This window comes from Hyperolius riggenbachi, chromosome 1, assembly GCF_040937935.1.
Source record: "Hyperolius riggenbachi isolate aHypRig1 chromosome 1, aHypRig1.pri, whole genome shotgun sequence".
Lineage (NCBI taxonomy): Eukaryota > Metazoa > Chordata > Amphibia > Anura > Hyperoliidae > Hyperolius > Hyperolius riggenbachi.
In genome coordinates this window covers 158,163,253-158,177,682 of record NC_090646.1, presented here as the reverse complement: position 1 = coordinate 158,177,682, position 14,430 = coordinate 158,163,253, and the positions used below count along the sequence as shown (strand labels likewise).

The window sequence follows — 14,430 nt, the reverse complement described above, 5'->3', positions numbered from 1 at the left end:
GCCACGCTGCTGACAAACAGCTTGTCAGAGCTGGCTGTGTTTATCTTATAGTGTCAGTCTGCTGCTCTCCCCGCCTCCTGCAGAACTCCGGTCCCCGCCTGCATCCCTCCCCTCCCTGCTCATTGGAGGGAAGGGATGGGGGCAGGGACTGGAGCTATGCAGGAGGCGGGGGAGCAGCCGAGACTGACACTACAGATGTAAACACAGCCTCACAGCACGGCTGTGATTAATGGGGGATTGCAGAGTGCAGGGGGACCTTAGGGGGGTTTGGGATAGCAACAGAGGCTGGGCTGTATAGGCAGATCCAGCCTCTGTAAGCAGATAACATTCTTTAAACACACCTCGGGTTCTCTTTAAAGTGTACTTGAGACACATTGATAAAAGCTTCTTCCAGTCCCTTTTAGTCCATCTGCTCTCTTGCCGTCCTTCTGGTCCCCTCATTTGCACTGCTGTCAGCACCATACTGAGCATGTGACCTGATCGTTCTCTCATGGCTGGAAGCATTCTGCGCATGTGCAGTTAGTTGAAACTGTAACTGCACTTCCTGGACACAAGAACGTGATGGAAGAGGTGCGCAGCGGCCCACAACACAGCTGGATTGCAGACTTTACAGGAATACAATGACCAGATGAACACTGATGGAGCAGATGAACCACAGGGGCAAGAGGCATGCCAGATCTTTAGCAACATGGACACCCAACCGAGGCCACAACACATTGGCCTCAATTCACTAAGATCATGCTGGAGATAATAAGGCAAGAGAAAACTTGCCACCATACAGTGAGAGAGCTATCTTATCTCTTCATTCCTTAAGGGGGTTCTTTCGCGAAAAAAGTAGGCAGTTAAAAAATGTGACAGATGACAGGTTTTGGGCCAGTCCATCTTTTTAAAGGGAAGGTTCAGGGAGGGTGCCTAAAAAATAAAAATCAATTTCCACTTACCTGGGGCTTCCTCCAGCCCGTGGCAGGCAGGAGGTGCCCTCGCCGCCGCTCCGCAGGCTCCCTGTGGTCTCCGGTGGCCGACCCGACCTGGCCAGGCCGGCTGCCAGGTCGGGCTCTTCTGCGCTCCAAGGCCCGGCACTTCTGCGTCCCACGCCGGCGCGCTGACGTCATCGGACGTCCGCCGGGCTGTACTGTGCAGGCGCAGTTGCAAAATCTAACTGACATAATAGTGTGCAAGTGATTAGGGAGGCCGGCTGGTATCTTGCTATTTTGGCAGTTAAACTGCTGTTCAGAAAATGCTGTTGAAAACAAAGAAAGCCCTGAGAATCCCCCTTAAAAAGATGGACTGGCCCAAAACCTGTCATCTTTCACATTTTTTAACTGCCTACTTTTTTTGCGAAAGAACCCCTTTAAGTTACCTCCTCTGTAGTTAAGTTACCTCTTCTGTAGTTAAGTTACCTCCTCTGTAGTTATTTTCACACGCAGTTAATTTACAGCCTGTCTTTAACTTTAGAATTCTGGAGTTATTTTAAGGATTGAAGAGTTAACTTTAGGATTGTCTGAGGCTGGATAGTGTACTGGTTAAGGGCTCTGCCTTTGACATGGGAGACCAGGGTTCGAATCCTGGCTAGGTCAAGTACCTATTCAGTAAAGAGTTAAAGGCAAGACTCCCTAACACTGCAGGGTGGCCTCTTGAGCGCGTCCCAGTGGCTGCAGCTCTTGAGCGCTTTGAGTCCGACAGGAGAAAAGCGCTATATAAATGTTCAGATTATTATTATTATAAAATGTTTCCTGAATACTTCATGCCTCATCACCATGGCGATAACTCTAGAAACGTTATTAATGACAGGAGATAAGCTTAGTGAATTGAGGCCATTGTCCCCCTCATCCTGCCAGAAACTGCTTCCTCATGCACAGTGCATTGTCCCACCTCTTCTCTCTATAGCAACAGATGTGTCACTAGCCTCTGGGCCAGTGTTGCCAACTCATCCCTTTAAATAATGACGCTTATGAATTATACATGTCTTGTGGCTAGTTAAATGCAGTTTAGGCACTGATTATGTGTGAGAAGCCCCAGAACCTGTATAACATAGATGTGTCAGTATTTAAAGGGATGAGTTGACAACTCTGCTCTAGGCTAGCAATTTGCTTGTACTGCTATTGGCCCTGAACTGTCATCCAAGGGATCAAGTGTGTGTGTGCATGCGTGCGTGCGTGTGTGCGTGCGTGTGTGCGTGTGTACACCTAGCTTTAGTGTTGAATATTAAATCAGTAATTCTTGTTATTTTATACATCAAGATTTACCTTATTTGCATAGAAACACAGTGCAAAAAAGACAGGAATCAGTCCATATCCATGCTAGTATGTGTGTGTGCCAGCAGTTTACAGATTCATGTGGACTCTCTCTCCCCCCCTCTCCCCCCCCCCCCCCCCCATCCCCAGTTGGATTATGTTTTAATGATTTTGATCACAGACGGTAAATTTAACATGAATTACAAGTAATTATAAAAAAATATTCAGTTAAAGCATTTTAGAATATAAAATGAATGTTAAAGTACAATTCCATCCTGTATTACTATAATAAATTTGATACGGAGGGGTTAAATTGTATTTGGATATTTGTCTATTTAGGTCTGGATCCTGGCTGTAGAGACATTACAGTAATTCCTGTTCCATTAGTTGTTATTACCATAAGCAGAACGCTAGTTAGTCTTTTCAGAGGTAACGCAGTCAATGATAAAAAACCATAAGGTAGCAATGTCTCGCACTATTACTATTTTCTTTTCTGTACTGCCATGATTCCTTCACTTTTCGCTCTGTCAGAGTGACAGGAACCAGATAACAGAATACTTTTAAATACTCTCTGACAGAGGACGCCTATAATGCTATCCAAGCCCTCCCCCTAACAAAAATAAATAAATTGGTGAGAGCTCTAAATTAAATTGTGATGCTATGTATAGTATGCGTGAGTTGAACATGATCCTTTTTTTTTTTTTTTTTAATTTGAAACCATTCATACCTGTAAATATAGTGCAAGGAGTGCTGGAGCAGGTGCAGGATTGGAAGTTGAGATTGAGAACAACCAATCAGAATGTGGGACTCCTTGACCAGGATGTCTGTTCCACTTCCCATGAACTGGTTTGAATAAATCAGCTGTTTTTCTGTTTTTGGTTTTCAATCCATTGCTTGCGCAATAGCTGACAATGTTCAATTCAAGCCAATCATACACAGGTAATTTCCTTTTTTCCTGTCACCTTCCCTTCCCTAAATCTTATCCTTTGTTCTGTTTACACTGTTTGTAAATTGTAAGCATGACTCTGTTTGTCCATATTATACAGAATGTGAATGAAGGGTTTCCTATGCTTTAAGGTGCCCATTAACGGTACAATTTTTTCACCAAATGCGATTTTTCGATGCAATTTTTACAATCGAATTGTATAGAAAATTCGCCGTTTATGAAGGCAATTGAATTTGAAAAAGAATTGTTCAGTAAATGTGAACAATCGATAATTGCCGTCCGATTAGTTATGATCATTCAAATCGCATTGAAAGATTTAGTGAAAAATTGTACTGTTAATGGGCACCTATAATGCCACATAGCAGAGTTACTGTACATGATGCTGTTCTAATCACTTCAATGCTGAATAGCTGATGTTATACACAATAGTCACACAGGGAACTTATTACACACATCCTTATATAGGTCTGTGTGCTGCTGTGTTGGGTCTCATTGCCCCTACAAACAGGTCATCTCACCTGTACTAAACAAGTCTCCTCCTAAATGGCATTATATTTGGTTCAGCCCAGAGGACCACTCTATGCACATCACATTTTTACATTTACCTCAGAGCATACATATTTTTTTTTTGTTATCACATATCATAAGGTGGATACATGATTTACTTGGGCATTATTTCACATATATGCAAAATGAAATAAGTCCAGGAAAGAGTTTTTTTAACCCTCTAGATCAAGTCAGCTCTGACTGGCAAAAGTAAAAAGAGGCTAAACACATAAAAATAAACATAATTTGGAAAACCCAATTATGTTTTTATTATTTTATAAATAACCTTGTTTATTTTGAATGCTGAGAGTTAATGTGTAAATAAAAAAAAACATCATTCACATTATAAATCTAATAGTAATAACAACAGTATTATAATATACTGTATATACAAAAGTAGTATAAAAAAAATATTGAACTAGTACTGATAAAACATAGTTAAATGAATATAAATGAATGAAACAAAATTAGAAAGTAAAGCATTTGATTTGCCTTTTACCGTTTTCTAGCCCAAATGATAAACTGGTATAACAAAAAAAACAAACAAAAAAAGAAAATCATGACATAAAAATGAGAATAGAAGTCTAGCACTCTGGTATGCAAATATAGTCCCCCGCACCCAAAGGCAAGTAAAGAGCCAGTCATTGCGGGGTGTGCTAAATCTCAAGCTCCGCTATCACTTCATCTGTATACTTTCCCCGAACATCTGACACGCTGGAAGACACAACAAACAAACCATCACACAGCAGAAAATAGCCGAGGTCACATTATAGGCAGTCCTGCTCAGCATTCAGCGCTTGTTTACAATCAGCTGACAGCTACAAGGTAACCAGAGAGAGAACACAGAGATATGTATTACACCGGCGGTCACTGCTCTGTACGGCTACTACGAGTTACCCTCCATCCGTGCACTGACAGTATATATACAGTATATTGCCATTGCAACTATAGATGCCTGTATTTAGTCATGTGTTATGTGGCTGCGTATGCGGCTAGCTACTGGTACAACAGCGCGATCACACACAGCATATATGCAGGTCAGACCATCCGGTGCCGGTGCCGAATCTCCAGTGTGTGTGCATGTATGGGACAACAAATTGGAAGAAACAAAGTATTCCATCTACAGTTTAATGTAAACCCAATATGTTTGTATATTTGTATATATATATATATATATATATATATATATATATATATATATATATATATATATATATGTATATATATATATATATGTATATATATATATATATATATATATATATATGTATATATATATATATATATGTATATATATATATATATATGTATATATATATATATATATGTATATATATATATATATATATATATATGTATATATATATATATATATATATATGTATATATATATATATATATATATATATATATGTATATAGCATATTGGTGTATACTTTTCTCTGTGTTATTATATACCCCATGTTTGTCTTTTACTAGCACAGCATACATAATATAAATAAATCTATCTATCTATCTATCTATCTATCTATCTATCTATCTATCTATCTATCTATCTATCTATCTATCTATATTCTACATTCAGGACAGGACAACGAAAATATGGCACTTAGTTTGAGCCCTGTGCAATGGAGAATGTTTATTATGACTGGTATAAACGTGGTTGTCTCATAATGTCTAGAGTTCTAATGTTCAAAACAAAAAGTATAAATAATTATAATACTGTACCTATTCTTTGCAGAGAGGGAAAAGCCAAATGAGCTTTGGTTTTTAGGGTATAAGATGAGCATCCAGAGGAAACAAGCAATAAACATACTCTGTTCAAAAGGTGTCCTGGATGGTGTATTGTTGTTGTTTATATCATTTTAATTATAACTATTATTATTATCATTATTTCTTTTCTACAATTGTAGTATTACTATTATTATTATTTATTTTCTGTTATTGTTTATATTATTATTATTATTATTATTATTATTATTATTATTATTATTATTTCTTTTCAGGCACCTCAAAAGGGACTCTTTCAGAGATTGTACAGCTATCTGTGCCCCTATCTAGCAGAATTTCTACTATTTTCCATCTTCATAAAAAATGCTTAAATCTCTCAAAAAGGTATAGAAATGGTAACAAAAAAACTTTTTTTTATGGAGTAGGGGAAGTATCAAGTAATCTTCTAACACGTAGGGCCCGTTCATACTATGCGCGTTCCTAGGCGTTTTCACGGGTAGCAAATACGCATAGAAACGGCTCCTAATGCTTTTGAATGGACTAGTTCACATGTATGCGTATGAGACGCATACGTTTCTTATCCGCATTGCTGCATGCAGTTCTGTGCGTCACGCATAGAAACGGACGCAATGAAAGTCTATGGACGCGTATCAAAAACGCGTACTATTGCGTTTTAGCGTGCGTTTCCCTCCGCGGTTCCCAGCATTCTTTTGTGTTTCCTGGATGACGTCAGTTCCTTTCAAGATGGCGCCGAAGAAGAAGAGAGGAGGGCGCGCCGCTGCTCCTGCAAAAAGCAGCGGCGTGGATGTAGGGAGAAAAACTTTCTCCACAGAGGAGCTCATAGTGAGGGTACAGCTGTACCCTCAGCTATATGACAAGGGTCATACGCTGTACAAAGACCCTAGCCACACCAGGCTCGTGTGGTTCGAGATAGCTGAACATTTCTTCGCAGAACATTGGTACACCACCCTTCAAGATTCAGAGAAAGAGGAACTAAGTGAGTACTAATTTGGTGTAATTGTTATCTTTTTGACATATGGTCAATTGTATTTTGTATAGTGGTGTAGTGGATGGGTACAGTCGGGGGTCACTGTTAAATACCTTGCAGCCATGATCTGCCCCACCCATACCTACCTCAGGCCAGCAGTGGCACCCACACCTACCTCAACCCAGCAGGGTCACCTATACCTACCGATACCTACCTACCTATACCTACCTCAGCCCAGCAAGGGCACCTATACCTACCTACCTACCTATAGCTACCTCAGCCCAGCAGGGGCACCTATACCTACCTACCTACCTATAGCTACCTCAGCCCAGCAGGGGCACCTATACCTACCTACCTATACCTACCTCAGCCCAGCAGGGGCACCTATAGCTACCTCAGCCCAGCAGTGGCACCCATACCTACCTAAGCCCAGCAGGGGCACCTATACCTACCGATACCTACCTACCTATACCTACCTCAGCCCAGCAAGGGCACCTATACCTACCTACCTATAGCTACCTCAGCCCAGCAGGGGCACCTATACCTACCTACCTATCAGGGCCGGGCCGAGGCATAGGCTGGAGAGGCTCCAGCCTCAGGGCGCAGTGTAGGAGGGGGCGCACAATTCATTCAGCTGTCATTCCTAATTGTGTTTGAAGCAGAAAGAAATAAGAAAAGGAGATGCATGGAAGTGACTACAAGCCAGATAACTAGAGATTAAGGTGTTGGGGGCTCTAGGGCACCTTAGTCTAATAGCAATCAGTGTGTGACTGCTGGGGTCGGAGGGATAGGGAGGCGCACTTTGGTGTCTCAGCCTTGGGTGCTGGAGGACCTTGTCCCGGCTCTGCTACCTATACCTACCTCAGCTCACCAATGGCACCTATAGCTACCTCAGCCCAGCAGTGGCACCCATACCTACCTAAGCCCAGCAGGGGCACCTATACCTACCGATACCTACCTACCTATACCTACCTCAGCTCAGCAAGGGCACCTATACCTACCTACCTATAGCTACCTCAGCCCAGCAGTGGCACCCCTGCTAGCCGTATAATGTGTATTTGTTGCAGTTTTGTATGTGTTGATAGTAACCAATATTCAAGTAGTGCTATGCTTATGTTTGCTGTAGCTGATATCACTATGTTTGTTTATACGCCTAGTCCATTTTGTTGTTGTTTTTTTCTTAATAGTGCTTGAATGCAAAACACGGTGGAGATCAGTCAAAGACGCTTATATCAAAGATCTTAAACTGGAGATTCACGAATCAAGAAGTGGTTCTGGACTGTCAAAAAGAAAACCATACAAGTTCGCCCAAAATATGGAGTTCCTACGCCCCTGTGTGGAATTACGAAAGTAGGTTTATTGTAACTATTTTACTGTTTGTGCATCGTGTACAATTTTGAAAAGGAAGTTAAATGGAAAAATGGGACACAGTATACGTATATATCCTGTGTAGTTGAGTCATCACTGCTTTACTAATCTCCTGGTGGCTATTTATCCTCTGTGATACAAATGGATTTGTATGTGTTTCTGATAGCCACATTCAGCGCAATTTCCCATCCGATCGGCCAACAAATAGATCCCTCTTTGATGTAATCTGAACATAGAGGGATGATATGAGTGCGTTTACTTTAAACAGATTGTGAATAGATTGCATCATAAACCTGAACACAATCTATTTAACTTCAGAACTAGCCGTAGACCCTGTATGCAGTATCTGCTCCCACCAATGTCACTCTCCCCGTCTCCGCTGTCTTCTTGTAAGCGTTGCTCTGCAGGTCCTGGTGGGTGGACTTCACTTCCTTCCATGGGAAGTGTAAACAGTAGAGGTTGGTCTAGTGTTTGAAGTTGTTGCCGGGACAGGAAGTTGAGTGAAGCCACCGGAACCTGGAGACCATCCATTAGTAGAAGACAGCGGAGAGGGAGGTAGTTTCACTGTCCCAAGCATGAAATTTATTGCCACTGTCGTGGGTCTTTGTGCTTTTAAACGGCACTGTAGATGTAATCCCAATCCGCCATGTTTCCAACTCATTGTTTTGCATAATTATTTATTTATTTACTTTTCATTAATATGAATACATCATTAATAATGTCTGTTCATGTTTTTTAGCACGGAGGATAATCTGACAATGGTTGTATTCGACTCAGACAGTGAAAGTACCATGTTGGAATCTGTTGGTGATTGTACCATTTCCGATACTCCAAGTCCAACAACTTCTGATACTCAATCTACTAGTGACAGAGGGAATACTTCTACCAAGGCTGCTTCTACAGTATCTAGAAGCATAGCAAGTGAACATACAAAGAAAAAAAGTAAGAAAAGTGACAGTGACGACCTACTAACTTCTCTCAAATCTGTCATGAATGTGATGGAAAGAGAAAAGAATCCCGCCTACACACTTGCAATTAGTTTAATCACACTTATCGAGACTGTACCAAAAGGTAACATGTTTCGTTTACGTCATGCATTAATAGACACAATTCAAAGCTGTGTATCAGAGGATACAGAACAGGCTCCTACAACTGCTCCACCACCAATGTTAAGCCACCAAGTCCCAACCAATGTACCCAATGTGCAATACTCTCACTGTGCCATGCCTCGTACTAGCGTTTACGGTGGTGAATCAATGGGACGTACACTTAACTACCCCTATCAGGCTATTGCACACTCTAATGTGCGTCCTGATTTTGAACAGGTACATGAGTCGCAACATGCACCTTATATGCAACTTCCACGTCACGCATATTCTCCACAATACATGCACACACTGGGAGAAGGTGATGCACAACACAATAGGCCACAGCAAGTAGGTCAGCAACATGGTGACATGAGTGCAGAGCAGGGACAAGGTCCTCCAGCACCCAAGGCTGAGACACCAAAGTGCGCCCCTCCATCCCTCCCACCTCAGCTGTCACACACTGATTACTATTAGACTAAGAGGGCCACAGGGCCCACAACCTCCCCAACACCTTAATATGTAGTTATCTGGCTTGCAGTCACTGCTATGTATCCCCTTTTCTTATTTCTTTCTGCTTCAAACACAATTAGGAATGACAGCTGAATGAATTGTGCGCCCCCTCCTACACTGCGCCCTGAGGCTGCAGCCTCTCCAGCCTATGCCTCGGCCTGGCCCTGCATGAGTGGGCAAGGTGCAACAGCGATGAATACTATCTCATCTTCGCTGACCGAATCATTGTACCTAACAGATCTTTAAAAAAATAGAACGGTTGACTTTGTGTTACCTTAGTCATGTTATGTTCTGTTGAACAGTATATTGTTTACAATTCTAGAATTCTTGTTAAGATTGTAACTCTATTTTTATGGTTAAGCACTTTTGACATTACTTCATAGTATAGTAAAAGAATTTTGGGAACAAGCACTATAACAAAAATCAGTAATGTAGTACGTTAAAATGTTTTCAATAGTGGTACCTCATTTTGTGGTAATTTCCCTACACAGACACTTGGATATGCAGAACCTATTGCTAAATTACTGTTTTTCATTATTCATGCAGTACACCCCTTCTTTCTTGGGATGTGCTTGGGTTCTTTTGCGTGTTGTAATGATTAATTGAGGTTACTCCAACACAAACCTGCATTCCTATAGTATCTTGTACCAAATTAAAGACATTGTGATACTCTTATAATTAATGTGACATAGTTTCACAGCACACTTTATACTTCATGAGAAGTATCCCCTGCAATATCCCCTTAAAACATCACCGAAACGTAATTTTTAACCCACTACATCACTATGTTTTGGTTAACGTAGGTGAAAGGAGGTATCTTAAAAAATAATAATTGCCATTTAGGTTGCCCTTCCTGCAGCCACAAATTTGAAGCATGTCCCTTGGTGCAGTTGTGCCTGCAGTCTTTACCTGCAATTGAGTACCATTCACCAGTGACGGCGACTTCAAGGTTGTCATGCACTGCGCCTCTATGAGTGGTGCTGTCAAACACTGCCACGTAACGTGAATGGGTATTAGAAACACAGCAGTAGTAATACTGTCCTGTGCAGTCCGCTCCACGTCACATGGAAGTGTTTGACACCACTACTTACGCAGGCACAGTACAGCACAACCTTGAAGTCGCCCTAACGCCGTCGCTGGGGAATGGAAATCTATTGCAGCTAAAGAGTACAGGCACAGCTGCGCCAAGGGATATGTTACGAACTTGGGGCTGTATGAAGGTCAGCCTAAGTAGCACTTATTTTAGTTATTTTGCTGGAAAAATCCTTTCAGCTATGGTCTATACACATTTGTACAAGTAATTATAGTTCATTCACCAATTGTATCTTCCTCCATGTACTATCACAGTCATTATGTACACAATACATTCTATTTAGCTGAACTCCCCACCATACACAAAAAAATTTGGAAAATGCTGTATATAACCAGATTGTAAAGATAATTTTCTTTAAAGGACTTCCGAGGCCAAAATTAATAAAATCACACTATACCTTTTTTTTTTGCAGAATCCACGGAGGACGTCCTGCCCGTCCTCCGCTCTGTTCCGCCATCAATGCACGTCTTATTGTTCCCCTACGGCTCGGCCCGACCCCACCGAACGGGTCGCATGGATGCCACCTCTAATATGGCCGCCGCCTTGCTCCGCGGCTGTGCAGTACGCTTTGTCGCTAGCGCGACTGCGCAGCCTGTGTGCGCCCGCCTGACGTACGCTTGGGGAGCATGCCGGGACCTAGTACGCGGCGGGAGGCGGGCAATAGGCTGCGCAGTCGCGCTAGCGACAAAGCGTACTGCGCAGCCGCGGAGCAAGGCGGCGGCCATATTAGAGGTGGCATCCATGCGACCCGTTCGGTGGGGTCGGGCCGAGCCGTAGGGGAACAATAAGACGTGCATTGATGGCGGAACAGAGCGGAGGACGGGCAGGACGTCCTCCGTGGATTCTGCAAAAAAAAGGTATAGTGTGATTTTATTAATTTTGGCCTCGGAAGTCCTTTAACCTCCCTGGCGGTTTATTAAAATCCGCCAGGGGGCAGCAAATACGTTTTTTTTAAAAAAAAAAATTTCTTTTTCATGTAGCGAGACAATGTCTCGCTACATGATAGCCGCTGCCGAGCGGCATCCCCCCAGCCCCTCCGATCGCCTTCGGCGATCAGAGATCAAGAGATCCCGTTCAAAGAACGGGATCTCTTGGAGGGCTTCCCCCGTCGCCATGGCGACGGGGCGGGATGACGTCACCGACGTCATCGACGTCGTGACGTCAAAGGGGAATCCGATCCACCCCACGGCGCTGCCTGGCACTGATTGGCCAGGCAGCGCACGGGGTCTGGGGGGGGGGGCGGCTGCGGCGACGCGTATAGCGGCGGATCGGCGGGTAGCGGCGGCGATCGGAGGTTACACGCAGCTAGCAAAGTGCTAGCTGCGTGTAACAAAAAAAAAATTATGCAAATCGGCCCAGCGGGGCCTGAGCGGTGCCTCCCGGCGGCATAGCCCGAACTCAGTTCGGGCTTACCGCCAGGGAGGTTAACAGATCGGTTCCCCCTACATTACCCGGTTCAGCACCGCAGTCCGAAAATCTCATGCATCCGAGCAACGTTCACCTCCCATTCATTCGCCTATAACTTTATTGCTACTCATCACAATGAATTGATCTATATCTTGTTTTTTTCGCCACTAATTAGGCTTTCTTTGGGTGCTACATTTTGCTAAGAATTATTTTTTTCTAAATCTATTTTAACAGGAAGATTAAGAAAGAAATGAAAAAAAATCATTTCTCAGTTTTTGGCCATTATAGTTTGAAATTAATATACGCTAGCGTAATTAAAACTCATGTATTTTATTTGCCCATCTGTCCCGCTTATTACACCATTTAAACGATGTCCCTATCACAATTTATGGTGCCAATATTTCATTTAGAAATAAAGGTGCATTTTTTCAATTTGTGTCCATCACTGTTTATAAGCTTATAATTTTAAATAATATAATAACATATTCTCTTGACATGCATATTTAAAAAGTTCAGACCCTTGGGTAACTATTTATGTTGTTTTTGTTTTTTTTTAATTGTATTTTTTATTTTTATTTTTAATAAAAAAAGTGTATGTGGGTAATTTTTGGTGTGGGAGGGAAACTGTTAATTTTAAATGTAAAATATATTTTTTTTTTAATTAAAAATAAATTGTGGTGCAGTTTACTATTCGGCCACAAGATGGCCACAGTGAAAAAAGTCCTAGATGCGAACAATTTCGCATCTAGGAACTTAAAAGTAGGGGAAATGTTTCCTGGGGGCAGAAATACCACGCTCTCTGGAGAGAAAGCGTCGGTATTTCTGCGGGGAAGATAGATCGGTGAATGGGAATTATATTCCCATTCACTGATCGGGGGGCTAGCGGCGGGCAGCGGGAGCGCGCGCGGGGGCGCGCCCGATCGCGCGCACGAGGCGGCGGCAGCAGCAGTGCCTATCTGGACGAGGAAGCTCGTCCAGATAGGCCGAACTGGTTACTGTACCTGTGAAATGTATTGATAGTGCAAAATTTCTGCAGATTCTCATACATATATAGTTTACCAGACATTCATGTACAGTTTATGTGCACATGTAATCCAGCACTAGTGATTGACGAATCTTGAAAACATTGTTAGATTTGCTGATGAATGTCTAGGAAACAAGGTGTGTATGAGGATGTGTAGATATCTTGCAGTTTGGATGCATTTTTGTCGCTTTGAATTTGAAACGGATCAGTAGCAGATAGTGGTCTGTTACACAAATTAATCTATATAACATATTTTTGTGCAGCATTTTGCATAGATTTTTTCTCACAAGGGTTCAGTTCCAATGAATACAATGTGTAAAGTATGGCTCCTATGGAATACTCTAAAAATGATGTTAGATCTTTCAATAATATTCGGCGAGGGACGTGGTGGAAGATTGGGTCTGAGCGAAGTTCAAGGTAAGTAGCGAAAAAAAGTTTGTTCATGACTGGGCTAGCTTCATGTTTGAAGAGAACCAGAGATGAAGGGCCTGCATGTTTTGTAACTTATACATTATTGGGAACATGTCAGTAAACACCTAATCAGCTCTTTGTTTCATTTTTCTCTGCTTAATCTGACTGTTATCACCTCTGATAACAATCCACGACTGAGCATTCAGTCTAACTTTATACGCAAAGTGTATAGCTGAGTCTGTCTTCTCTAATGTCTTATTCAACCCAAGCCTGCCCCCTTCTGGCTCTGCTATAATGACTCAGCTGTAATGATTCATGAGCAAATCCAGGTTGAATGCTCAGTCGAGGATTATATCAGGGCTGACAACAAGCAAGCTGAACAGTTAACAGAGAGCAGGGCAGGTGTTTTCTCTAATGTTCCCACTGATATATATGGTGAAATACAAGAGGGTGCTTCGTCTCTGCTTCACTTTAACAAGGTTGCATACAATATAAGGGGCTTCATACTGACAACATGGTTAATATAAGTACCTTAAAGTTAACAGAAGTCTTTCACATGGAGGAACAGCACGCCGGAAAGTGGTATCCTGATACTGCAGTTCAGTAAACATGTCTTCCAAAAGTTCGTCGAAACTACAAAGAAACATACAAAATATTAAAACATTAATATTACTTGCATAGACTTGCACATAACATAATTGTTCACTACCAAGTGATGAAGCACAGAAAGTAGCTAACATCTTACCTGACAATGGACATCCGGGCATAACTAAAAAATTTGTCTGGATGCTTCCGCAAATCGTCATATAACGTCCAAAATTGCCCCTTTTCTCTCCGCTCCTTCAATAAGGGGTGTACCCAGAACCTCCTGGGCCTTGATTTCTTCTGAATGTAAATCGCAATGATAATAATCAGAGCTAATGCAGCTAAATACGACATTTTCCACACTCAGCACAAACAAATCACTCCTTTCTCCTTCAAAACACCTTCACAACCCACACCCAGGATATGATGTCAGCTGCACACATCCATCTTTATTAAACACTTCCCCTTTTAGACAAAAAACGCTTTGCTGCAACAGACC

General features: G+C 42.1%; 1 long non-coding RNA gene across 1 annotated transcript in view; it reads right to left on the bottom strand.

Annotated features, from left to right (window-relative positions):
* The window catches only part of LOC137568843 (uncharacterized), an 81,286-nt gene extending 67,065 nt beyond the window's left edge, over nt 1–14,221 (bottom strand). The window contains exons 1-2 of the long non-coding RNA XR_011030986.1: nt 14,092–14,221; nt 13,878–13,979 (exon numbers count right to left, since the gene is read on the bottom strand). This is a non-coding gene — a long non-coding RNA (uncharacterized lncRNA). The remainder of the gene's footprint in view (nt 1–13,877; nt 13,980–14,091) is intronic.
* Between the last annotated feature and the right edge of the window lie 209 nt (nt 14,222–14,430).